This window comes from Sus scrofa, chromosome 16 (genome assembly GCF_054392235.1).
Source record: "Sus scrofa isolate SSC_HxYL_T2T_F1_AM1 chromosome 16, Sscrofa_HxYL_maternal_Yorkshire_Landrace_v2.0, whole genome shotgun sequence".
NCBI lineage: Eukaryota > Metazoa > Chordata > Mammalia > Artiodactyla > Suidae > Sus > Sus scrofa.
The window spans coordinates 82,587,264-82,611,726 of record NC_139398.1 but is presented as its reverse complement, the minus strand read 5'-3'; the positions used below and the strand labels follow the sequence as shown (position 1 = coordinate 82,611,726).

Sequence of the window (24,463 nt, the reverse complement as noted above, 5' to 3'; positions counted from 1 at the left end):
ATTTTCATGTATTGAACTTGCAATGCTTTCCTGTGATAAGCCCGTCTTTGTGTTTTATCATTCTTTAGGTATAGTGTTGGATGGGATTAGCTACGATTTGGTAAAAGATGTTAATGGTTTTGATGGAAATTGATTTTTAAGATTCATTTTTTGGGCTGTCATCTGTTTTTAAAGTTTTTATTTTGTGCTTGCTTTGGCGGTACGTGTACTAAAATTGGAATGACAGCAGAGAAGATTAGCATGGCCCCTGCACAAGGATGACATGTAAATATGTGAAGCATTCCATATTTTTTTTTGGACTGGTTCACTTTGCTGTAGAACAGGAATTGACATGGTATTGTAAATCAACTATAATAATTTTAAAAATATTTTTATTTTATTTTTAATAACAATATAGATAAAATAGGTGGAAACCATGATTTTCATACTCTTGAATACTGTAGACCGTAAGTGTTAGAGAATTCATGGGGGGGAGGTGATAAATGCCATTTTTTTTTGTGATATTAGGATAGTAGATACATGAATAGAGAATTGTTTACTTCAGTTTTCTATAAATATTCTGCAGAATTACTATTATATTTCTTCTTTTAATATTTGGTAGAATTCATGAGAGAATTCTTGTTTTTATTGTTATTTACCCAAAACAATTTTTTTCTACTGTACAGCAAGGTAGCACAGTTACACATACATGTACACATTTTTTTCTCCCATTATCATGTTCCGTCAGAAGTGACGAGACAGAGTTCTCAGTGCTACATATCAGGATCTCATTGCTAATCCATTCCAAAGGCAATAGTTTGTATCCATTAACCCCAAGCTCCCAATTTGCCCCACTCCCTCCCGCTCCCCCTTGGTAACCACAAGTCTTTTCTCCAAGTCCATGATTTTCTCTTTGGTGGAAAGTTTCATTTGTGCTGTATATTAGATTACAGATATAAGTTATATTGTAAGGTGTTTGTCTTTCTCTTTCTGACTTATTTCACTCAGTAAGTTTTGTCCAGATATATGCCCATGAGTGGGATTGCTGGGTCATGGGTTGGTTCTATGTATAATTTTCTAAGGTACCACCATACTGTTCTCCTTAGTGGTTGTACCAGCTTACATTCTTACCAACGGTGCAGGAGAGGTCCTTTTTCTCCACACCCCCTCCAGCATTTGTTATTTTTGGACTTATTAATGACGGCCACTCTGACTGGTGTGAGGTGGTATGTCATGGTAGTTTTGACTGACATTTCTCTAATAATCAGTGACACTGAGCATTTTTTTCATGTGCTTGTTGGCCATCTGTGGCCATTTTCCTTGGAGAAATGTCTATTCAGGACTTTTGCCCATTTTTCCATTGGGTAGTTGACTTTTTTTGCTATTGAGTTGTATAAGTTGCTTGCATATTTTAGAGATTAAGCCCTTGTCAGTTGCATCATTTGCAAGTATTTTCTCCCACTCTATAAGTTTTCTTTTTGTTTTCTTTTTGGTTTCCTTTGCTGTGCAAAAGCTTGTAACATGGGTTTATTTTTGATTTGGTCCCATTGGTTTATTTTTGCTTTTATTTCTGTTGCTTTGGGAGACTGACCTGAGAAGACATCTGTAAGGTAGATGTCGGAGAATTTTTTGCATATGTTCTCTTCAAGGAGTTTGATGGTGTCTTGTCTTACATTTATATAAATCTTTCAGCCATTTTGAGTTTATTTTTGGCATGGTGTGAGGGTGTGTTCTAGCTTCATTGATTTGAATGTAGCTGCCCATGTTTCCCAGCAATTCTTGCTGAAAAGACTGTCTTTTTCCCATTTTATGTTCTTGCCTCCTTTGTCAAAGATTAATTGACCATAGGTGTCTGGGTTTATTTCTGGGTTCTCTATGCTGCTCCATTGGTCTGTATGTATCTTTTGGTACCAGTACCATACTGTCTTGATGACTGTGGCTTTGTAATATTGCCTAAAGTCTGGGAGAGTTAAGCCTCCTGTTTGGTTTTTGTTTCTCAGAATTGCTTTGGCAGTTCTGGGTCTGTTGTGGTTACATACAAATTTTTGGATAATTCTAATTCTGTGGAAAATGTCATGGGTAATTTGATAGGGATTGCATTGAATGTGTAGATCTCTTTGGGTAGTATGTCCATTTTTACAATATTAATTTTTCCAACCCAGGAACATGGAATATCTTTCCATTTCTTTACATCTGTAATTTATTTGATTAGTGTTTTATAGTTCTCAGCATATGTCTTTCACCTCCTTGGTCAGGTCTATACTTAGGTATTTGATTTTTTGGGATGTAATTTTAAAGGTTATTGTATTTTTGTATTCTTTTTCTAATATTTCATTGTTAGTACACAGAAATGTGACTGATTTCTGAATGTTAATCTTATATCCTGTTACTTTGCTGAACTGGTTCATCAGTTGAAGTAGTTTTGGGTTGAGTCCTTAGGGTTTTCTATATATAGTATCATGTCATCTGCATACAGTGACAGTTTTACGTCTTCTCTTCCTATTTGGATGTCTTTAATTTCTTTTGTTTGTCTGATTGCTGTGGCTAGGACTTACAATACTATGTTGAATAACAGTGGTGAGAGTGGGCATCCCTGTCTTGTTGCAGATTTTACTGGGAAGGCTTTTGGCTTTTCTCCATTGAGTACTACATTTGCTGTGTATTTGTCATAAATGGCTTTGATTATGTTAAGGAATGTTCCCTTTATACCTATTTTGGTGAGAGTTTTTATGATAAAGAGATGTTGGACTTTGTCAAATGCTTTTTCTGCACCAGTTGAGATGATCATGTGGTTTTTGACTTTTTTTTTGTTAATGTGGTGTATGATGTTGATTGATTTGTATATGTTGAACCATCCTTGTAAACCTGGGATGAATCCCACCTGGTCATGGTATATAATCTTTTTGATATGTTGTATTCAGTTGGCTAAAATTTTGTTGAGAATTTTTGGGTCTATATTCATCAAAGATATTGGCCAATAGTTTTCTTTTTTGGTGGTATCTGGTTTTAGAATTAGGGTGATGGTGGCATCATAGAATGTCTTTGGGAGTGTTCCTTCTTCTTCAACCTTTTGAAAAAGTTTAAGGAGGATGGGTATAAGTTCCTCTTTGTATGTTTGGTAGAATTCACCTGTGAAGCCATCTGATCCTAGACTTTTATTTGTAGGAAGTGTTTTTATGACATATTCAATTTCATTTCTAGTAACTGCTCTGTTCATTAGATCTATTTCTTCTTGATTCAGTTTTGTCAGGCTGTAAATCTCTAGAAAGTTGTCCATTTCTTCTAGGTTGTTGAATTTGTTGACATATAATTTTTGATATTATTCTCTCATGGTTTTTTGTATTTCTGTTGTATCTGTTTTGACTTCTCCTTTTTCATTTCTAATTTTGTTTATTTGGGTTTTTCCTCTCCTCTTCTTGGTGAGTCTAGCCAGAGGTTTGTCAGTTTTTTTTTTTTTTACCTTTTCAAAGAACCAGCTCTTGATTCTTGGTTTTATTGATTTTGTCTTTCATTTTTTGAATCTCTATTTTATTGATTTCCTCTTTGATCTTTATGATTTCCTTCCTTCTGCTGATTTTAGGGTTTTTTTGTTCTTTTTCTAATTCATTCAGATGGGGGGGTTAAGATGTCAATTTGATATTTTTTTTCTTTTTTGAGGGAGGCCTGAATTGCTATGAACTTCCCTCTGAGCACTGCTTTTGAGGAATCCCATAGATTTTGAGTGTTTGTGTCTTCATTATCATTTGACTTGATGTATTTTTTAATTTCCTTCTTGATTTCCTCATTGACCCTTTGGTTTTTTTGTGTGTGTGTTTGTGTTTTTACCTTTTCTAGGGATGTGGCAATGGAGGTTCCCAGGCCAGGGGTCTAATCAGAGCTGCAACCAACGCCCTATGCCAGAGCCACAGCAGATCCGAGACACATCTGCAAACTACACCACAGCTCATGGCAATACCAGATCCTTAACCCAATGAACAAGGCCAGGGATCGAACCAGCAATCTCATAGTTCCTAGTCAGATTCATTAACCACTGCGCCACGATGGGAACTCCTGGTTTTTTATTAGTATGTTTTTTAGTCTCCATGTGGTAGGTTTTTTCTCATTTCTTTCCCTGTGGTTGATTTCTATTTTCATGTCATTGTGGTCAGAGAAGATACTTGAAATAATTTCTATACTCTTAAATTTGTTGAGGTTAGCTTTGTGCCCCAGTATGATATCAATTCTTGAGAATGTTCCATGCGCACTTGAGAAGCATGTATATTCTGATTTTTTGGATGCAATGTCCTGAAAATGTCAATTAAGTCTAACTTTTCTATTGTTTCCTTTAGAATCTCTGTTGTTTTATTGATTTTCTGTCTAGAGACTCTGTCCATTGTAGTGAGTGAGGTGTTAAAGTCTCCCACTATAATTGTATTCCCATCAGTTTCTCCTTTCATGTCTGTTAGTATTTGTTGTAGGTATCTGGGTGCTTCTATATTAGAGGCATATATATTGATGGTTATAATATCCTCATCTTGAATGGATCCTTTAACCATTAATTAGTGACCTTTGTCTTTCTTTATGGCCTTCGTTTTAAAGTCTATTTTGTCTGATATGAGTATTGCAACTCCTGCTTTCCTGTCTGGTGCATTGACATGAAATATCTTTTCCCATACCCTCACTTTCAATTTATATGTATCCTTTGCTATAAGGTGAGTTTCTTGTAGGCAGCAGATGGAAGGTTTTTGCTTTTTTATCTGATTTGCCATTCTGTGTCTTTTGATTGGAGTATTCATTCCATTGCCATTTAAGGTGATTATTGATAGATGTTTATTTATTGCCATTTTAAACCTTGTTTTCCAATTGATTTTGTTTCTCTTTTCTTCTTTACCTTTTTTGGTTTTATGGTTTCCATTTATTTTATGCTTGAATACTTTTCAGTTTTTGTGAATGTAATGTTCAGTTTTGATATGTGGTTGCCGTGTTTTTTAAGTATGTTAACCCCTTCCTATATCTGCTTGCTGTAGCCTGATAATCATATAGGCTCAAAGAGATCCTTAAAAAAAAATAAAAAAGAGTAACTTTTCTTACTTTCCTTGCCCACATTATATGATTTTGAGGTCTTTTTTTTTTTTAACATCTTTATGTTTAGATCTGTATGGTGGCTTATTTAAGTGGTTGTTTCCAATTGTGGTTTCCTCCATCCTATATCTTCCTGTTTTTTTTTTTTTAAATTTAGAGAAGCCCTTTCAGTATTTCTTTTAGAATGGGTTTAGTATTTCTGTGCTCTTTTAGCTTTTGTTTGTTGGAAATTCTTTATTTCCCCTTCTTCTTTAAATGATATTCTTGCTGGATAGAGTATTCTAGGTTGCAGATTTTTTTTCTTTTCAGTACTTTAAATATATCTTGCCATGGCCTCCTGGCCTGTAGTATTTCTGTAGAGAAATCAGCGGATAGTCTTATTGGGGTTTCCTTACAATTAATGCTTTGCTTTTCTCTTGCTGCCTTTAGAATCATCTCTTTAACTTTTACCATTTTTATTATAATATGTCTTGGTATGGGCTATTTGGGTTAAACTTGTTTGGGGACCTCTGTGCTTCCTGTATCTTGATATCAGTATCCTTTATATTTGGAAAGTTTTCAGCCATAATTTCTTCAAATATATTTTCAATGCCCTTTTCTTTTTCTTTCCTTCTGGAATCCCTTTCATGCATAGATTGGCCCACTTTTTCCCATAGGTCTCTTATATTGCTTTCATGTTTTTTTCATTTGGTTTTCTGTCTGCTGTCCTGACTGGGTGATTTCCGTTATTCTATCTCCCATATCACTAATTTGTTCCTTTGCATTATTCATTCAGGTTTTTATTGCCTTTAGTTCAGTTTGTATCTCTGCAAATGAATTTTATAGTTTTTCTTGGCTCCTTCTTATATTTTCTAGTTCCTTTCTGAGGCAATCTGCATTACTGTTCATATCCTCTCTTAATGCCTTCAGTGTTTTCACTATCTCCCTTTTGAGCTCAAAAGTCTGTCAGACTGCAGAGGTCTGTTTCATTGTTGACTGCTTTAGGTGAATTTTCCTGTTGCTTTAACTGGGATTGGTTTTTGAGCTTCTTCATCTTGCTTGAGTTTTTCTTTTTCTGTGAATGTGGGGAAGCCAAACTGTAGTTTGGCACAGTCCCAGGTGGGTCTTTGAGCAGCTTCCCATGGGTGGTTGGGGGTGTCCGGAGCACAGTGGGCTGGCAAGCAGTTTCCCACGGTCAGGTGGGTGTTCCCAGAGCGTGGTGGGCCAGTGAGCACTTCCCATGTGTAGGAGAGGACTGGTCCACGGTGGGTGGCACGTGGCTTCTGGCTGTAGGGGGTTGCGCCAGGAGCACTCTGCTCTCTGCGAGCCTGTGGGCTAGCACACTTGTTGGGGCACGAGGAGTTTTCTACAGTGGCCTACCCCTCCTCCTCCCCCTCCCCAACAATTGTGCCTTGTCTCTCCTGCAGTTCCTGACCTTCTCCCGGATTCCCCCTGCCATGGCTTTCCACTCCCCAGTCCTTAGTGTACCAGCCCCCTGTCCATGGCGTACTGCTCCCTAGTCCCTTAGGCTGTTTCCACACTGCCAACCCCAGCCTGCTCCCATGGACTGACTTCCTGAGCCTGTCTCAGTGCCAGTGCCCACCCAAGCATCTCAGGCTGTGGCGTCTGTGCCAGTGGTTCCGATGATCTGTGTGTCTCTCACTCTGCTTTTTGGTTCTCAGACCTGCTCCTCTGCTTTTCTCAGCATCTCAGAGATCCCTCTGACTGGGCTGATCTTTCTGTCAGTTAGGTGGCTTCCTAGGTTGTGGGTTCCTTTTCTCCTTCACAGCTCCCTCTTGGGAATGCTAGTACCATTTCTTTTTCTGAAAAATTTTAACTATGAACTCAATTTCCTTACTAGTTATAGAATTACTCATATGTATTTCATATCTTTTGTAGTTGCATTTTTTAAGGAGGTAGTCCAGTTTTTTTTTTTTTTTTGGTCTTATCTTTTTCTCGGCAGGGGAGGGGGAGCACACCCACAGCTTATGGAGGTTCCCAGGCTAGGGGTCTAAACAGAGCTGTAGTGTCCAACCACAGCAATGTGGGGTCTGAGCTGCATCTGCAACCTACACCACAGCTTGTGGCAATGCTGGATCCTTAACCCATTGAGTGAGGCCAGGGATCAAACCTGCAACCTCATGGTTACTAGTCAGGTTTGTTAACCACTGAGCCATGACAGGAACTTCTGAGGTGGTCAATTTTATTCATGTTGTGGATGTGTTCTGTGTGCATGGGTTTTTTTTTTTTTTTTTGTAATATAGCCTTATTTTAATATCAACAGGGTCTGTTCAGGATTTCACCCCTCATTCATTCCTACTATGGTTTTTTTTTCTCTCTATTTTCTTTTCTTCTCAGTTTTGTCAGAATTTTATCAGTTTTAAAGATCTGTCCAAAATACTAGCTTTGGTGTCATTGATTTTCTCTATTACATCTGTGTCTTCTATTTTATTGACTTATCTTACCTTTGTTATTTCATTCCTTATGCTTGTTTTTATTTTTATGGTTTCTTAAGATGAAAGTTTGGATTATGTACTTGAGATCATTTTCCTTTTCTAATGTAAACATTTAGTGCATTATATATAACTACTAGAATTATTTAGCTTAATTCCACAAATTTTGCAATGCTGTATTCTCATTTTTGTTTAGTTCACAATATTTTCTAATTTTCTTGGAGTCTTCCTATTTGATCAGTGGACTATTTAAAACTGTGTTGTTTAATTTTCAGGTCTGGAGATTTTATTACTATCCTTCTGTAGTTTAGTTCTAGTTTACTTTCATTATGGGCATAGAAAATGCTTTGAATGATTTAACTTATTTAAAATATGGTAAGATTATCTTGTAAGCTGACATATAGTCTATCTTGATGAGTGTTTGGAAAGAATATGTATTTACTGTTGTTGGGTCAAATGTTCTAAAATTGTCAGTTGGATCCAATGGGTTGATAATATAGTCCAATTCTTCAATATTTTACTAATTTCTTGTTTACTAGTTCTTTCTGTTACTGAGAAAGGTATATTGAAGTCTCCAACAATAATTGTGGATTTGTCTGTCTATATTGTCAGTTTTTGCTTCTTTTTTGAAGCTCTATTTTTAGATGTAAATATAATTAAGATTGATATTTTTTTTTCTTTGTGGATGTTTCAATCGTATTATCATTATGTAATGTTCTGCTTTTTCCTTGTTAATTTTTCATGCTTTGGTTTTAAACATACCTATATCATTACGTTAGAAGTAAGTTTCTCAGAGATATAGTTGTTTTACTTCTATACATTCTGAAAATCTTTGATTTTTAATTTTGTCATTAGGTCATTTAAATTAATATAATTATTGACATATTTGTATTTAAGACTATTATTTTACTATTTGTTTTCTGTTCTCTCTGGTTTCTTTGTGTTGTCCCCTCCCTAATTTCTCTGGTGTTATTTGAATATTTTAAAAAATACTCTACATTAATTACTGTGTTTTTAACTTCCCCTTACCCTATAATTTTGGTAATGAATTCTCTAAGGATTACAATACAAACAATTCACTTTCCTGTAGGATCAATGTGACCCATTCAGTTAAAGTGTTCAAACCATATAGATTTTTTTTTCCTACTCCCTTTATGTTGCATTTTTCTTATACATTACATATACATCTACTGAAAATTATTAGACCATAATTTTAACTTTCAGTGGCCCAATATATTATTTAAAAGCCAGTACCCTCTAGGTCCATGCATACTGTTGTTGAAAATGGCAAGATTTTATTTACTTTGATTTATTTTACTAAAAATTTATTTTTGTCTTTTTAGGGCTGTGCCAGTGGCAAACAGAGGTTCTCAGGCTAGGGGTTGAATTGGAGCTGCAGCTGCTGGCCTATACCACAGCCAGAGCAACACAAGATCTTGGCCATGTCTGCAAACTTCACCACAGCTCACGGCAATGCAGGATCCACAACCCACTGAGCAAGACCAGGGATCGAACCTGCATGCTCATGGATACTAGTCAGATTTGTTTCTGCTGAGCCATGATGGGAATTCCCTGATATTATTAATTTTATACCTGAGTAATATATAAATATCTCAACCTTTATCCATTAATCTATTGGTGGACAATTTTATTGTGTCCATACCTTGGCTGCCCTACATAATGTTGCAGTGAAATAGGGGTGGGTATGTCTTCTTGAACTAATGTTTTTGTTTCCTTTGGGTAAATTCCTAGCAGTAGAGTTGTTGACCTAGAGGGTATTATGCCACATAAATCAGAGAAATATTGTATGATCTCAATTATATGTAGAATCTAAAAAAAAGAACAAAACAAAATAAAAACAGACCCATAGATATACAAAGGAAACTTGTAGTTGCCAGGGGAATGGGTAGGGTAGGCAAAACAGGTGGAGAGTGCTAAGAGGTACAAAATTTCAGTTATAAAATAAGTCACAGGGATGTAGTATAGTCACAGTATGAAGGATATACTTGGCAATACTTTTGTACGATGATAGATGACTCCTAGATTTACTGTGGTGATCATCTCACAATGCATTTGATTGCCAAATAATTATGTTGTACACCCGAAACTAACAAAATTGTATATCATCTATAATTTAATGAAAAAATAAAGTGGCTGAGGACACAGATGAAAAAAGCCAATAGAAAATTAGTATGATATATTTATCATATATTTACTACTTCAGTTGCTCTGTATTCATTCCTGATATTTCAAGTTTCATAGAGGATTTTTTTTTCTGAGTATAGAATTCTGATTTTGCAGTTATTTTCTGTGACCACTTGAAATATACTGTCCTGTTTTCTCGGCTTCATAGTTTCAAATGAGAAATGCACAGCTATTTGAATTTTTGTTCTTCTATAAGTAATGCATAATTTTACTCTGGTTGTTTTCTATACTTTATGTTTGTGGTAGTTTCTGATTTGTTGTGGCATAGATTTATTCATGTTCATTCTGCTATAGATATTTTGATGTTGTTTTTGTAGGTTTATGTATTTCCCCAAATTTCAGAAGTTTATATTTATTATTTTATCAATTATTTTTTACTATGCTCTACGTTTTCTCATCTTATTCTGGTCTTTGTTGATAGGAATGTTAGATTTTTTGGAAGTTTTCCACAGGTAAGTGAGGCTTTCTTCAGTTCTTTCTAGGCTTTTTTTTTTTTTTCTATTTTTCACACTGGATAATTTCTGTTTAGACACCTTTATATTCTCAAACTGTTTTTTTTCCTGTCATCTCCATTGTGCTATTTGCCCATTTAGTGAATTTAATGACTCTTCAGTTACTGCATTTTTGAGCTCTAGTTAACATTTCTGTTTAGTTCTTCATTATGACTTCTATTTCTTTTCAGAGATTTTTTAAGTTTCCAGTCATTTCAAGAGTGTTCAGAATTATGTAGAGCTAGTATTTATGTATTTATGTATGTGTGTATGTGTTTATTTATTTATTTTTAAATTTTTTTGGAGTATAGTTGTCTTACAGTGCTGTTAGCTTCATGTGTACAGCAAAGTGATTCAGTTATTCACATATGTGTTCTTTTCCATAGTCAAAGAGTAGATTTCTCTATGCTATATAGTAGGTTCTTGTTACTTATCAGCTTTATATATAGCAGTGTGTATATACCAATCCTAATCCCCCAACTTATCCCTCCCCTCAGTGCTTCCCCTCTGGTGGCCATAAATTTGATTTTGAAATCTCTGATTCTGTTTCTGTTTTGTAAATAGTTGTTTTGTATCATTTTCATTAGATTCTTCATATTATTGATCTCACATGATATTTGTCTTTCTCTCTCTGACTACTTCACTTAGTATGATAATCTCCACGTCCATCTATATTGCTTCAAATGGCATTGGAATTTATACCATTTGGGAATATAGGAATTTCCATTATTTCCTATCATTGGTATATAGGAATGCAAAAGATTTATGTACATTTTTATGGCTAAATAATATTCCATTACACATATGTACCACAAATTCTTTCTCCATTCCTTTATCAAAGGACACTTGGGTTGTTTCCATGTCTTAGATATCTTAAATAGTTATGCAATGAACATTGGGGGGCACCTATCTTTTGAATTAGGGTTTTCTCCAAATAGATGCCTAGGAGCAGGTTTGCTGGATCATATGGTGATTCTATATTTGGGTTCTCAATAAATGTCCATACTGTTCTCCATAGTAGTGGCACCAATTTACATTCCCTTTTTTCCACATCCTCTCTGGAATATATTCTTTGTAAGTTTTTTGATGATGAATTTTCTGATTGGTATGAGGTCATACCTCATTGTAGTTTGACTTCAATTTCTCTAATAATTACTGATGTTGAACATCTTCATGTGCCTTTGGCTTTCTCTCTGTCTTCTTTTTCAGATAAAGGTCTATTTAAATCTTCTTTCCATTTTTTATTTATTTATTTTTTTGGTTTGTTTTTCTGATATGAAGCTGTTTGAGAATTTTATATATTTTGGAGATTAAGCCCTTATTGGTTGCTTCATTTGCAAACATTTTTGCCCATTCTTTGTGTGTTAACTTTTATGGTTATTTTGCTGTGCAAAATCTTTTAAATTTAATTAGCTCCCATTTGTTTATTTTCATTTTCATTTTCATTACTATCAGAGGTAGATCCTAGAACAGTGACAATGCCGGAGCCATAACCAGAGAACTCTTCCTTGTCTTCTTCCTGATCTTAGAGGAAATGCTTTCAGATTTTCACCCTTGAGTATGATGTTAGCTGTGAATTTGTCATACATATGGTCTTTATTATGTTGAGGCAGTTTCCCTCTATCCCCACTCTCTGCAGAACTTTTATCATAAATGGGTGTTGAATTTTGTCAAAATCTTTTTCTGCATCTACTGAGATAATCATATGGTGTTCATTCTCCAGTTTGTTAATGCAGTGTATCACACTGATTAATTTGCAAGTATTGAAAATGTCTTGTATCTCTGGGATAAAACCCACTTGATCCTGGTATATGATGTTTTTAATGTATTGTTGGATTTGGATTGCTGGTATTTTGTCAAGGATTTTTACACTCATGTTCATCAGTCATATTGGCCTATAATTTTTCTGTTTTGGTGATATCTTTGCCTATTTTGGTATCAGGGTGCTGGTGGCCTCATAGGATGAGCTTAGGCGTGTTTCTTCCTCTAAATTTCTTTTTTTTTTGGAATAACTTAAAAGGCTAATATTATGTCTTCTCTAGATGTTTGATAGAATTTACCTGTGAAGCCATAAGGTCTTGGACTTGTGTTTTTTGGAAGTTGTTAAGTCACATTTTCAATTTTAGTACTTGGGATTTGTCTATACACATCTTCTAATTCTTGCTGGTTCAGTCTTGGAAGGTTGTACCTTTCTGAGAATTTGTCCATTTCTTCTAAGTTGTCCATTTTTTGGTCATGTTATTGATTATCACACCCTCCCATGATCCTTTGTATTTCTGTAGTGTTAGTTGTAATTTTTCTTTTTTCATTTCTAATTTTTATTGATTTTTTCCCTCTTCTTCTTTTTTTTTTGTTTTTCTTGATGACTCTGGCTAAATGTTTATGAATTTTGATTGTCTTTTCAAAGAGGTATCTTTTAGGTTTCATTAATCTTTTCTATTGTTTTCTTTATATCATTTATTTCTACTCTAATATTTATGATTTCTTTCCTTCTATTAACTTTAGGTCGTGTTTGCTCTTCTTTCTCTAGTTCCATTAGTTATAAATTCAGGTTGTTTATTTGGGATTTTTCTTGTTTCCTGAAGTGAGATCATATTGATATAAACTTCCCTCTTAGAAGTGCTTTTGCTGCATTTCGTAGGTTTTGGATGGTTGTTTTCCATTGCCATTTTTCTCTAGGTATTTTTGATTTCTTCTTTGACTTCAGGAATCCATTGGTTGTTTAGCAGCATTTGTTTGGCCTCCACATGCTTCTGTGCTTTGCAGGGTTTTTTTCTGATGATTGATTTCTAGCCTCATAGTATTATGGTTAAATAGAATGTCTAGTATGATTTCACTTGCCTTAAATTTTTTTTTTTTATTTTCCCACTGTACAGCAAGGGGGTCAGGTTATCCTTACATGTATACATTGCAATTACAGTTTTTCCCCCACCCTTTCTTCTGTTGCAACATGAGTATCTAGACATAGTTCTCAATGCTATTCAGCAGGATCTCCTTGTAAATCTATTCTAGGTTGTGTCTGATAAGCCCAAGCTCCCGATCCCTCCCACCCCCTCCCCCTCCCATCAGGCAACCACAAGTCTCTTCTCTAAGTCCATGATTTTCTTTTCTGAGGAGATGTTCATTTGTGCTGGATATTAGATTCCAGTTATAAGTGATATCATATGGTATTTGCCTTTGTCCACTATGGAGAACAGTTTGGAGATACCTTAGAAATCTATACATAGAACTTCCATATGACCCTGCAATCCCACTCTTGGGCATCTATCCGGACAAAGCTCTACTTAAAAGAGACACATGCACACGCATGTTCATTGCAGCACTATTCACAATAGCAAGGACATGGAAACAACCCAAATGTCCATCAACAGATGATTGGATTCGGAAGATGTGGTATATATTCACTTGCCTTAAATTTATTGAGGCTTGATTTGTGGCTCAATATGTAATCTATCCTGGAGAAATTTTTATGTGCACTTGAGAAGAAAGTATATTCTCCACTCTCAGATAAAATGTTTTATAAATATTAGTTAAGTATATCTGGTCTAATGTGTCATGTAAGGCCTCTGTTTCTTTTTTTATTTTTTATTTTTCTATACTTATTTTTTTATAATGATCATAACAATATAATTTCACATGATTTCCATCCCACAGCCCAAGCACATCCTCCCACCCCCCAAAACGTCTCCTGCAGAGACCATAAGTTTTTCAATGTCTGTGAGTCAGCATCTGTTCTGCAAAGAAGTTCATTCTGTCCTTTTTTCAGATTCCACATGTCAGTGAAAGCATTTGGTGTTGGTGTCTCATTGTATGGCTGACTTCACTTAGCATGATAATTTCTTGGTCCCTCCATGTTGCTAAAAATTCTGGTATTTTGTTCTTTTTAATGGCTGAGTAATATTCCATTGTGTATATGTACCACATCTTCTTGATTCACTCCTCTGTTGATGGACATTTAGGTTGTTTACATGTTTTGGCTATTGTAAATACTCTGATTCTTTTTTATTTATTTTTTAATTCTTTTTTTTTTGTGGCCATACCTGTTGTGTATGGCAGTTCCTGAGTCAGGGGTCAAGTTGGAGCTGCATCTGTTGGCCTGTGCCACAACCACAGCAATGCCAGATCCAAGCCATATCTGCAAACAATGCTATATATAGCTTGCAACAATACCAGATCCTTAACCCACTGAGTGAGGCCAGGAATTGAACCTGCATCCTCACAGACACTATGTTGGGTTCTTAAACTGCTGAGCCACAATAGGAACACCTTAGCTGTGTTTGTTTATTGATTTTCTGTCTGGATAGTTTGTCCATTGCTAAAAGTGGGATGTTAAATTCCTCCACTATTATTGTGTTATCAATTTATATTTGGGGAAATTTAAAGACTGTTGGAAAATTTCAATGTCTGTGACATCTGGCATTTGTGCTCTTAATAATATTTTTCCATGTGAAGTGACGTTTTCCTGATTCTTTAATGTCGTATAATTTTGGGAGTTCCCACTGTGGCACAGCAGAAACAAGTCTTGCTAGTAACCACGAAGTTCAGGCTCATTCCCTCACCTCCCTCAGTGCACTAATGACAGGCTAAAGGTTTGACGTTGCTCTGAGCTGTGGTGTAGGTCACAGACATGGCTCAGATTCTGTGTTGCTGTGGCTGTGGTATAGGCCAGTGGCTATAGCTCCAATTTGACCCCTAGCCTGGGAACCTGCACATGCCGTGGATGCAGCCCAAAAAAGCAAATAAATAAATAAATAAATAAAATAAAATAAAAATCAATCAATAAATCAGTCATACAGAGAATTTCAGCATTTTTGTTTTATCCTGTATTCAGTCTTCTTGAGTTAAAGTCACAAGTCCTGAGCAGCTTTATATGGATCATAGTTTTAGTGTCAATTCTGTTGTCAAAGCTTCTGCAGTGTTACTTGGATCTATCCTGCAATCTCTCTGTTATTTCCTGTTTCCCAGAGTTTTCTTCTCAATCATCTGGCCAGAAAGCTGAGATGGGAATGTTTGCTGATGAAAATAGCATAAAGTTTATAATCAGTTCCAGCTCGTGAAATTGTAGATACTCTAGTTTACACAGTGAATTGGATTTCTCCAGTGATGTTGGAACACTTGGTCAGAGGAGCTGAGAGAGTTTTATGGAATTGATCTGAGGTCATGGGCTTTCTAAATGTGTGTGGAATTCAAGTGAGATGGACGTCAAGGGGAGAAAGCAATAAATGAGTGTGCCACAGTTGTGGGGCACTTCATCATTTTTCTGTTGATCACTGGGTTTTTTTCCTGTTTTGGTATCTTGCCTACAAAGACACCAGATTTTATTCTGTGACCTCAGACAACTTTCAGATGATTCCTTCCTTTGTCATTCTAAGGCAAGGCACAACCCCAGTATCACCTGGGGTTTAGTCTTTTTCCATCCTGAGAGTGGACTAATGACAGATATAATTGTATATAAAGTGTACAGTGTCATGATTTGATATCCATATACACTGCAGAATGATTATTAAGATCAAGATAATTAATACATCCATCACCTCACATAGTTAACTCTTTGTGTGTGTTTTTGTATTAAGAATGCTTAAAATCTGCTCTTAGCAACTTTCAAGTATAAAATACCATATTATAGGAGTTCCCGTGGTGGCTCAGTGGTTAACGAATCCAACTAGGAACCATGAGGTTGCAGGTTCGATCCCTGGCCTTGCTCACTGGGTTAAGGATCCCGCGTTGCCGTGAGCTGTGGTGTAGGTCGGCGACATGGCTCGGATCCCACGTTGCTGTGGCTCTGGTGTCGGCCGGCGGCTACAGCTACGATTCGACCCCTAGCCTGGGAACCTCCATCTGCCACGGGAGTGGCCCAAGAAAAATGGCAAAAAGAGAAAAAATAAAATAAAATTCCATATTATTATTATTATTAATTATTATTTTGTCTTTTTAGGGCCACACCCATATGGAGGTTCCCCGGCTAGGGTTCAAATTGGAACCATAGCTGTCCCCCTACACCATAGTCACAGCAACATGGGATCCAAGCTGCATCTACAACCCACAGCTCATGGCAATGCCAGATCCTTAACCTACTGAGCAAAGCCAGGGATCAAACCTGTTCCTCATGGATACTAGTCAGATTCCTTCCTGCTGAACCACGATGGGAACTCCAAAATACCATGTTATTAACTGTACTCACTATGCTTACATTAGATCCTCAGAACTTGTAACTGAGTTAGTGCCCTTTGGCCTAGATGACAATATTTCTTCCTCTACCACAGTCCCTGGCAACCACTATTGTATTCTCTGATTAGCTATCTTTTTTTCTTTTAATATTCCTCATGTAAGTGATACTTTTTTGGTTCCACATGTAAGTAATATCATACTTGTCTTTATTTGTCTTCTTTCCCTTAGCATAAGCTCTGCCAGGTCCATCCATGTTGCAAATGACAGAACATATAATGTATATAATGTAAGATGCATAAGATGTATAAATATAACATGTAAGGTGGAAGTTATTATATAGGTTATATAGATTATATATTATATATGCATACATACAGATCTTCCACTTATGATGGTTTTATGTTCTGATAAATACATAATCACTTGAAAGTATCATAAGTAGAAAATATATTTAGTACAACTAGCCTACCAAACATCACAGCTTAGCCTAACCTATCTTGAATGTTCCCAGAATACTTACATTTGCCTACAGATGGGATTCTAACATAAAGCCTATTCTATAATAAGGTGTTGAATATCTCATTAATTTATTGTATACTGAAAGTAAAAATTACTGAAAGAAAAAAAAAAGAATGGCTGTATTGTGAGGGTACAGAATGATTCTAATTTGTATTGGGTTTTTACCTTCATGACTGTGTCACTGACTGGGAGCTGCAGCCCACTGCCACTGACCAGTATCTCAAGAAATTTTCCTGCAGTATATCACTACCCCAGGAAAAGATGAAAACTCAAAATTTAAAGTACTATTTCTAATGAATGCATATTGCTTTCACACTGTGGTAAAGTTGAAGAATCTAAGTTGAATTATCATAATTTGGTGATTTATGATAGTCTCACATCTTTACCTTTTGGAGGACATTTGAGTTATATCTTAGCTGTCTTGAATAATGTTACATTGAACATAGGTGTGCTGAGATCTCTTCAAGATACTGATTTCACTTCCTTCAGATATGTACCCACAAGCTAGATCGATGGATCATGTGGCAGTTGTATTTTTAATTTTTTGAGGAATGGCCATACTGTTTTCCATGGTAGCTGTACCAGTTTACATTACTATCAACTGTGTATAAAGGTCCCCTTTTCTCCACATCCTCACCAGTATTTGCCATATCTTGTCTATTTGATAAATAGCCATCTCAACAGACATGAAATGATATTTTATTGTGCTTTTTTGTTATATTTCACTGATGATCAGTGATGTTGAGCAGTTTTTGTATACCTGTTGGCCAATTTGAATGCCTTTGGAAAAAGCACATTTTAATTTTTTGTTTTTACTTTTAAGTAGTATGAGTTCTTTATGTGTTTTGAATATTAAATGCTTATTAGATATATGGTTTGCAAGTATCTTTTCCCATTTTTTAGTTGCTTTTTGATTTATTGTTTCACTGGCTGTGCAGAAGCTTTTTATTTTGATATGGTCTCATTTGTTTATTTTAATTGTTGCCTATACATTTGTTGTCTTATCCAAGAAATCATTGTCAAAGAACCTCTCTTTTGTTTGCTTCCAGAAGTCTTATGGTTTTGAGTCTTACGTTTAAGTCTTTGATCTGTTTCGAGTTAAGTTTTCTGAGTGGTGTAAAGCAAGGGTCCAGTTTCAGTCCTTTGCATGTGGTTATCCAGTTTTCTCACATTCGTTGAGGAGCTTATCCTTTTCCCGTTGTGCGTTCTTGGCCTCATTGTCAAAATTAGTTGATAGTTGATAGTTGATGTGTGGCTGTATGTCTGGGCTTTCTATTCTGATTGAGTGATCCATGTGTCTGTTTTTATGTCCACGCTGTACTGTTTGATTACTATAGCCTTGTAATATAGCTTGAAATCAGGAAAGTTCCTGCATTTAAAATATACCATCACAAATAATAGTAAGGTAATATTCGAATTCCATTACAAATAAAAATAAAGTAACTTGAGGATGTATTTTCTTTTTCTTTTTTTTTTTTTTTTTTTTTTTTTTGTCTTTTTGCCATTTCTTGGGCAGCTCCTTCGGCATATGGAGGTTCCCAGGCTAGGGGTCAAATCAGAGCTGTAGTTGCCAGCCTACGCCAGAGCCACAGCAACGCAGGATCCGAGCCGCGTCTGCGACCTACACCACAGCTCACGGCAACGCCGGATCCTTAACCCACTGAGCAAGGCCAGGGATTGAACCTGCAACCTCATGGTTCCTAGTCAGATTTGTTAAACACTGCACCACGATGGGAACTCCTGAGGATGTATTTTCAATGGAGACTTCCTCAAGCCATTTTATTGTCTTCTACTTAAAATTACCGTAACACCTCAACACATGTACAGTGACTAGGAATGTGCCCTTAGAGACTTGCACAACAAGCAGTGGTCTTGGCAAAACAGATAACATGTTCTTTTCCCGACATATGAAAAATAAAATAATACAGAACAAACCTAAGGGATTTCAGGTTCTTCATTCAGTTATACTACTGTCTTGCAGTTTATTGACTTTTTCATCTCCAATTCTTAATCCAGAAGACCAGCCTATCTGAGATGACTAAACATCCTTTCTGCTCATTATACTTCACCTTGCGGTAGTTCTTGGTTCTCAGATGTCATGGGCACTGTTTCTACTTAGCAAACGCATTTTATTCTTAGGAAACCATACTTAATCATAAACTATCACACTGACAAACCAGATATGAAGGCGATAGACCATTCCTCTACCCAGTTTTCTCTTCTTGATATACCTTGCAGACATAAATTCATTTTGGCATTCATGAAAAGACTGAAGTTAACAGTTTGCCTGGAGTCATCCTAATATGTGCGTGGGCTTTCAAGTTTTTGGATCTAGATTCAAATGCCAGTTCTTATGCTTAACTGCACTTAATGTTTAAAATGAAACTTAGATGTTTAAGCTCATTTTTCTTTTCCATATATATATGGATTTAATTTAACATAAATTAAAACTCATAGAACTATTGCCACATTTTAAATTAAATTTTGTAGGTGTTATTAGTTCTCTTTAGAAATGAGAAAAAAACAAAGTTTAATGAAGTTAAATATGCTGTAAAATCATGTTCTATAATAATTAACATTTTTGCATTCAGAAAATATTAGTGTCATATGTTCTTCAAATATCCTTTCTATATGGGAAAGACACCATTAAAAACATTCATCAATCTAAGCTGTTGAGTCAGGTCAACAGAATTGGAATTGGAAGAGGTCAGATCAACATATTCCTTACCCTATAGGAATTTTTATTTGCATATATACTTTATTCCCTTCTGATTTGGGAAATTTATATGAATGGTAATGTGTGTGTGTATGTGTAAATGCATATTTAGCAAAGATGGCTAGTCCAGCAAGAAGCTAGGGACAATGCCACTTCTAAATTCAGTTGCTCTTAGCTGACTTAAATCCAGCTTTCTTCATACCCCAGGCAGGGTCTCTGTAGAGTCATGGTAGTTCTGAGCCTGTGGCCTCATCTGGTACAAAACTGCTCTCTAATGAAAGGCCTAGAGCCAGAGATCTCATTTCCTTTCCCTGGAGTCTTCACAGATGGAAGTGAGGATTTCTGTTTCACAAAGCAAAAGGGCAGGCTATCAGAGCTGCAGTGTCTGCTTCTCCATTCAATAAAGCAAATTCAGAATCTATTGTCCGCTGCTGCTGACCTTGTCACAGTGCCTGTGTTATTTTCAGCATGGTTGTGTCTCCACATGACTGTGTTTAACTCACTGCAGGGCCAGACACTTGCATGCACAGGAGCCATGCTGCACAAACCCATGTCCTATTCAGTGCCATGACAGAGAAGGATTCTTCAGAAGTGCCAGGAGAGATCTGGGACTGCCAACAGAAGGTTTTAGAGACAGCAGTTATTTCCATTCTGGACTTCCCTTTTATGTACTTTATAGGGGTAACCAATAGAATTCCATGGGTATAACTTTTTCCTTTATAAAAGAGGAATCTGAGGCCCAGCAGATTAATAGCTTGCCTAAATTTATACAGCAGCTTGTGGAAATGTCCTAAAAAGGTGGTCACAAGAGGCCTGTGTGGCAGTGCTCAGGCAAAGTCTCTGTATTATAGATTCCTAGGAGGACTTACTGTGCAGTGGGCCTGATATGGTGTGCTTGGTTTGTCGTGGTGAGCAGGACCCAAGTCTCTGATGCCATGGTGTCTGGGGGGGTTCTGTAGACAGAGGGCTAAATCCATGAAGACTGTGGGTGGCCTGATGACCCACGCTGTTAACTGCTATGCTGATATCCCTGTGAGCCATGTAACACTCAGACAGGGTACGCAGGACGTCAAAACACAGATCATGCTGCCCTGGGACTGGCTTTAAGAAGGCCTGGCCTGAGCATGCAAGTGTGTGGAACCCAGGGATGAGATACTGCCCCGTCACTGTCTCAGAACAGAAGAGCAGGAAGCCAGAGCTGCCAGCTGTGCCCCAGACAGTACACAGGGCATGACAGGGTTTCCTTGGCAGTCGGATCTGGAGTTTTCATGTTGCTACAGAGACCTTTAGTCAAATCTGTTATTTAAAAAAAGGAAAAAAAAATAGAGATCTCACACAGGAGCCTTTTAATAGCCGCAGGTTGCGTTTCCATCTCCTCATCTCTCATCATCCCTTATTTTGCCATGCATCAGTGTTTCTTTCACATCAGAGTTTCTCCGAGTATTACTCCTGAGAAACCTACCTCGGAATCTCCTTGTGTGCCCATTAGAATGCATATTCCTGGGCCCTGCTCCAGGGCGATCACTTCCATGTCCCTGAAATTGGAGGAATTTGCATTTTCCAGCATGTACCTGAGGTGATTCCTATGAAACACAATGTTTTTTTTTCTTTTCAGATAATTTTAGACTTAAAGAAGAGTTGCAAAGATAGTACAGAGAGTCCTCATCAACACTTCATCTTCTTGTAATGTTGCCATTTTCCGTAATAACACAGCACACCTATCACAACCAGAGCATTACCATGGGAATATTACTAATAACCAACGATGGGTTTTATTCATAGTTCACCAGTTTTTTCACTAATTATCCGTGTTGTTCTAGGGCCCAGTTTAGGGTCCCACATTGTCGTTAGGTTTTAGGTGTGCTAAGTTCTTCTGCTCTAGATCGTAACCCCATGTTCCACACTACAGTGGATGAATCCTGCCTCTGAAGGCAGTCAAAGGCTTAATGCAAGTCCTGGTGTGACTTAATTCAAGTCAAAGGCTTAAACTCAAGCTCCCAGTATTCTTAATAATGCTTAATAAAGTTTCAGTCCCCAGAATCAAAATTGGAGGAGACATGAATGACCATTCAGTCTCATTTTACTGATAGAGTTCCCGCAGCCCAGAGGAACTTGTAAGAAAAGTTGATGGAAATATGAAAACCGGAGTCCATTTTACTAGGTACCAAGTTTCCTTGTATTTTCTTTAAGCACATTTGATTATGTTTTTTTCCCTTATTTTCAAAATGAGGACCATGAAAAGTTAAAAAAAAATGCTTGATTTCCTATAGTTCTCCCATTACTCATGAGAAGAACATAAAAGTCGAGTTTTCCCCAGTTTGGGGATGAGGAAACAAATTCAGAGAGGAAAATGAGGTCTCCAAGGTTCCATGGCGAGCACTTGGCTGAGCCGTAACCACACCTCTACGAGCTGACTTAGTGCCAGCGGAATTAGTGCCATTCTGCAGTACACCGCACGCCTCCGGCACTGAATTTATGCACTCTGCTGAAATGGATATTTTGTATATTCAAATAGAACATTTGGAGGAGTGAGTATTTATACACAAATTCAAATAGGGCACCCAAATGGGGAAACGTTGTGAACCTGGCATATTCAGCAATTATAAATGGGAGATGTGACTGTGGGAAGGGAACTGACATAAATCAGTGTGAATATCTGCTCTTGGCAGAAAAAATTCGATAATCCTAAGCATTTTTTATTTTTTTAATTTAGGCCCCTCATTCTTCATCTGTCCTGAGAATGGAAAGGGTGACTCTTACAATTTTTGCCACTGCTCACAACGTGGCATGTTTCTGAAAAAAAAAAAAATGCATGGGAGAATAAATATAATTTAAGACCCTGTCATACAAACAACCAACAAAGTTGTATAAGGAAAGAGAGAAGTCTGTTACTGTGTTTACCACACAGGAACTAAAACTAGTTTAGTGACCACACACAAATAGTTTTTTTCTTGGTGCTTATTCCACAGTCAGCCCAAATGTAGGTGAGAAGGTGAGAAATGGTGGTTTCTTGGGCAAAGCCAGAGCTTGGTTCAGTCACAGGATATTACCATGGGAAGGAGCTGGTGGGTTCAGCCTCACTTGCTCTGCGGGTTGGTGGTGTGTATTTTTGTTGTTGTTTGTCTTTTGAGGGCTGCACCTGTGGTATATGGAGGTTCCCAGGCTAAGCATTGAATCAGAGCTGTAGCTGCTGACCTACACCACAGCTCATAGCAACGCTGATCCTTAACCCACTGAGCCAAGCCACGGATCAAAAACGTATCCTCATGGATCCTCGTCGGGTTTGTTAACCACTGAGTCAAGACAGGAACTCCCATGGTGAGGAGCAGTCACATAAGGAGATATCACCCTTCTCCTGTTTTAGCTCTGATTCCCAAGGTCTTTCTCTCAGTTTGTTTCCTCTTATATTCTTTTCATCAGAGTCTTAGCAAAAGCCAATCCCATGTATGTATTTATTTTTATTTAGTCCTTATATTTATAACCAGGGTAGAAAGCTTCCCCTGTTCCCCATCCAATTGTGCCTCTGCTATAGAGTCTTGTGCTGAATTCCTATGCTGCTTAAATTTCCAGGACTGAAGTGTTTCTCAGTAAGAAGATTGAAGAGCCTTTATATTATGTGAAGCTTTAGATCACAGAAATTTGGTTGAGTTGGTAATCTTTTTGGCAGAGCGATATGAAGTATTCATCTATCCCTCCTAAGTGTGGAAGGCAACCTTGGCAAATTTTAAAATAAGTAAAATATGACTTTATTGTCCAGCTTCCAAATAAAGCAGGGTACCCTGCCAATAGTATTTGCCTTCTAACAGGGGACATTAGAAAGCCCATCATCCCAAAAGAATAAATATTCAAAGATAAAAGTCCTGTAGGGTATCTGAGATTGTGAAACACATTGTTACTTGATCAGAACACCTGAACATACCCCAAATCAATATATATATATATATATATATATACACACATATATTTCACTATATAGTTAACATTAGCCCCAGGAATTATCTTGGTAATTTTACTCAAACTTGAAATACATAGCAAACAAAAATGGGTCATTTCTCTCCTATATTAGCCTCCATCTTTTCGTACCAGGACCAGAGTTACACATAGAGGTGACACCAGAATTTCTCTATTGGAGAGTGTCAGATGGCCTGGAAAACATCTTGATACTGACACATTGTTTGACTTTAATATGCTTTTTTGAGGTAGCAAGAGCAGAGAGTCACCTTGCCAAGGATGGAGACAACTATACATACAGCACTTGCTCTGACCTTTCTCTCATTTGATGAGGACATTGAGTTCAAAGATGGGGGCGAGGTAGTAGATCTCCCAAGGTCAGAACAGAAGTCCATAGAGGAGTTGGGCTTGAAAACCAGGTCTCAGCTTCTGAGGAAAGTAAATCCTTCCCCATAAAGCAATTAACTCACTTTATAGTCTCCATAGGAGAGAATGTCTGCTTTTTTTACTTATTTTAAAATTTGCCAGAGTTGCCTTCCACACTTAGGAGGGATAGATGAATACTTCATATCGCTCTGCGATATGACTTGGAATGCCCTTTTTCCAAGCCAGCTCAATACTGAGTGCATTGCAGTCATATTGATCTTAAAGAACACTCAACACAGTTCTCCAAGGCGGTGAGAGGTTTTTGTTTGTTTGTTTTGAAGTTCTTAACCAGCAGTAGTTTACAGGTGTTCTGAGTGAGTGTGTTTCTATTTATACTCATAAATATTTTGTGAGTCATAAAAAAGAAAAAGGCAATAGAAGAAAATTCTGTTCTAAGATTACAAAATTTCCAGGTACTATGTAAAAGCAAAGTTTGTAGAACTAGTGGGTCAGTGAAGACTAACAAGGCAGCCAAACCTCATTTCCCACAAAAGTGAGTCTCCCAAATCAGTGTG

General features: G+C 36.9%; 1 long non-coding RNA gene and 1 other non-coding gene across 4 annotated transcripts in view; both read left to right on the top strand.

Annotated features, from left to right (window-relative positions):
* The window catches only part of LOC110257249 (uncharacterized), an 830,883-nt gene that overhangs the window by 767,585 nt on the left and 38,835 nt on the right, over nt 1-24,463 (top strand). The window lies entirely within an intron of this gene.
* On the top strand, nt 185-292 carry LOC146395687 (U6 spliceosomal RNA). Its single transcript, XR_014831645.1, has one exon. It is a non-coding gene; the product is annotated as a U6 spliceosomal RNA (small nuclear RNA).